General features: G+C 28.0%; 1 long non-coding RNA gene across 1 annotated transcript in view; it reads right to left on the reverse strand.

The window, feature by feature from the left end:
* LOC139424998 (uncharacterized) overlaps positions 1–3,168 on the reverse strand; it is a 141,107-nt gene extending 137,939 nt beyond the window's left edge. Inside the window, exon 1 of the long non-coding RNA XR_011636149.1 lies at positions 2,962–3,168. This is a non-coding gene — a long non-coding RNA (uncharacterized lncRNA). The remainder of the gene's footprint in view (positions 1–2,961) is intronic.
* Between the last annotated feature and the right edge of the window lie 606 nt (positions 3,169–3,774).

Raw genomic sequence — 3,774 nt, forward strand, 5'->3', positions numbered from 1 at the left:
TTATAAACGACTGCTATATATAAACGATACCTAACCAACGCTAAACGATACCTTCCAACATATACAGATTAACTATAACAACTCCTCAATTTATTCACTTTTTCATATCATATTAAAGATAAGCTTACAAATCGAGGTGAACGGGGATCAAGAAGTAATAGAAACTCTCTTAATAGTGACAAATTAAACATAATTTTTTTTTCTAATATGGAAAAAGATTTTAATAAACATTATAATATTAAACCAATTAAGGATTTTGTTTTCTCCATTAAGAATTATGATGCATATAAGTTCCACGATCTTATTATTAACTTTTCTTTTATTAATTTACATTTCAAAATTCTTTGTTTCGATCTTATAAAAGCCTAAATGAGTAAAATTTAACCAAATAAAAAGAAAAATTTAGATAATTTTTATTTCGTTATTAACTTTCAAAATCCTATTTTCGATAAGATCAAATTTCATAATATTTTTGAAAATTTTAAAACTTTATCTGCATTAAAAGATTTTAGCGTAATTAAAAGCTTTAAATATAATAAATCTCTTGGTAGAACTATATTTAATTACAATGAAATAAGCAAAAATTTAGAGAGTATTAATATATCCGATTATGAATGTCACTGTAAGGAAGATAAATATTTTGATTTTGTTGATGAACATCATAAACATATTATTACTCGTAATTTAAATATTATAGAAAATTTAGAATTTAGGAATTTAATGATAAAAATCACAAAATTTAGGCCCATTTACCATATATCAATCAATGAAATTCTAAAATACTTTCTTAATGATCTCAATAGTTTTTGTTTAAAGATATCAAATAGATTCTCTTTACCTTTAGGTATGCTAACAGAATGGAAATGGGGTGTTTATTATTATTTTAAAAACTTTATTTTCAATAATGGGGATAATTTAAATAAGAATAACAATTCAACAAATTTTTCTAATACTGTTCAATCAATTAAGCAACTTCAAAAAAATTTTGTAATTACCCCCACAGACAAAGCTAACAATAATTATGCTATATTCTGTAAAAAATTCTATGCTGGACTTTTAAATACGAAATAAAAAAATAGTAAAAACTTTAAACTTAGTAATTTCAATAACAATATTGTCGTTGAAAGATTTTAGCTTTTTACAAGAGATTAAAAATTAAAATTAGCAATATAGAGTGCAGGAGCAGATGTTCCGGTTAAGTGGTCAGCCGAACGCGAAACCCCCAGTGTTTAGTTTCCAAGCATGCTTGGTACTTATTTATCGACCCACTGAGGGGATGAAAGGCTGAGTCAACCTTGCCCGGCCCGAGGTTCGAACCCAGGACCTGTGGCACGGGAGCACGAAGCACTACCACTCAGTCACCGGGAGTTAAGTAATATTTACCCCGAGGAATTAATCATGCTTCGTAATCATGATGCTAATATTAATTTAAATTTTTTGGATTTTGGTATTATAAAAGAAGAAAATATCTGTTTTGTTGATTTATACGATAAAAGAAATGATTTTAATTTTAATATAAATAAACTAATTACTTGGAATTCTAATGTTTCTAGGAGCATCTATTTAAATACTCCTTTTAATGAAATGAATAGAATTAAAAGAATATGAAGTAATATTTATTTATTTCAAAAACAAATCGATAAACTCTTTCAAAATTTGATAAAAACAACGGAACTAAAGTAATAAAATTCTATATAAAATCGTATATTATTGCATATATATTTACTAAAAATTTTCTTTGTTAATTTATATATTTTTCTCATGTGCAAATCCATTTCGGGGAAATCTGTGGTCAAAATTATTTACTAAAAAATTCCTTCACTAAAAAAATTCCTTTGTTAATTTATATAATTTTTCCATGTGCAAATCCATTTCTGGAAAATCCGTGCAAATCTGTGGCTAAAATTATTTTCTAAAAATTTTTTTCTTTGTCAATTTGTATAATTTTTCCATGTGCAAATCCATTTCGGGCAAAACCGTGACTAAAATTACGTGTAAAGCAGGCAATTCATGTTTCTTTTTCTCTTCTATTTTATATTTTTTTATTAAATAAATATTTATTTTCTAAAATTATTTATAGTCAGCTTCTTTAAATTATCCAGTATAATATTACCTTGCGCACATCTTTTTTCGGGCTTATCCTTGGTAACCAACAAATCAAACGCACTTCAGTAATGCAGTAAGAACGCACTTTAAAACAAAACTGCCCTAGTTACGTTCAATTTGTGCTTTTGTTTTCATATTTTGCAATCCGGCAATCTCGTTACGAAAATATTTTAAATCATTCTTGAAAAATTTCCCGTTCATGTAAGTTCATTCGAATTCGCTACTCGCCTTATAGATTTCGTTTGATGTTTTATTCTGTTTGTTTTTTTATATTTTATTTTCTGTTTCTACGTGATATTTTTACATATTGTGTTCCATTTTTTGTTCTTGGTGTAATTTTTCTAAAACTTTTTTTAGTGCTCCTCACACTATTGTATTGATATATTTTGCTTTGGCTATATTAATAAAATATTAGGAAGCACTCTTTTTTCCTGATATAGTCGTGTTGGGCTGATAGAAAGATTATATCTTCTATTTTCTGGATTTTTTAAAAAAATTTTATCCTTTTTCTTCGAATTTTTTTATTATTATTCCCCCGCCCAGTTTTTTGTTATTTTTATTATTATTTTTCTTTTCCCCCTTTTTTCATATGTCTGTAATTTCTGTTTGTAATATGTGTGTTCTATTTACTTGCAGCTTAAGCGCAATAAATAAATCTTATTGTTTTTCTTAATTTTCTTCGTGTTATATATATATATATATATCATTGCAGCAGCTCAGATTAGTGTAAATCAGTGCATTCATCAAGAGGAAGTTATAAACGACTGCTTAATGTACTGCTATCTGCTAATAATCGAGAAAACCTGCGTCAGAAATGAGGTGAAAAAAATAGCTTTAATTATAATTTTTACATACTGAAGAGAACAAGAGGACAGATGGCACTTTCCATTGAATATCGTCTCATCAATGTATGAAGGCAACCAAATGCTTTTAGGCTAATATTTAATTGGCATTCGTTATAGCATTCCTAAAACACAGAAAGCTTGAATGAAATTCATTAAATTTAGAGAAAGATATTCTCTAGGCATATTTGTTTAATAAAAGGATCTAAAAACCAGCTCATTAAATGTCATTAAATCAAAGATAGATATCAGTGCAGACAAACGGATTTCAGTTTACAATTACTAAGCATTTTCTGACGCAAACCGGTGCCATAAAAAAGTAGGCATTCCAGATCCTATTGTTAAAGACAGCGCGTATACTATTCAATGAAAAAATAGCTGAATACCCATTCTTTGTGAGGAAAGAATTAAAAGAAAATCAATTGCACAGTTCTGAACAACACTGCGAAAGCATTCGCAAAAATGAAAGGCCTATAACGACACAATTAACGACACTGTTTGTTTCAATTGAAAATTTGATTAGAATTTCTCCTGTAAACATCAATCATGTTTCATTAATTTACAATGAGAGAAATCTTTTCAAACCACAGTTGTAGAACATTCAAAATCTTGCCCTTCTTTGATTCATTATGTGGTAGTTTGCGTTTTTCTAACACATCACATTACTGGTACACTTTGGAATTATGAATCGCCTAGCTTAGAGATGGAAAATTGAGCAATTCCACGGGCACTAAAAATCAGCCACATCCATCCTCCGTGACATAAGCATTCAGTTATGGCACTTTTTTTAACACATCCCATGACTTTGAAATTATAAATACATTTT

This window comes from Parasteatoda tepidariorum, chromosome 1, assembly GCF_043381705.1.
Source record: "Parasteatoda tepidariorum isolate YZ-2023 chromosome 1, CAS_Ptep_4.0, whole genome shotgun sequence".
Lineage (NCBI taxonomy): Eukaryota > Metazoa > Arthropoda > Arachnida > Araneae > Theridiidae > Parasteatoda > Parasteatoda tepidariorum.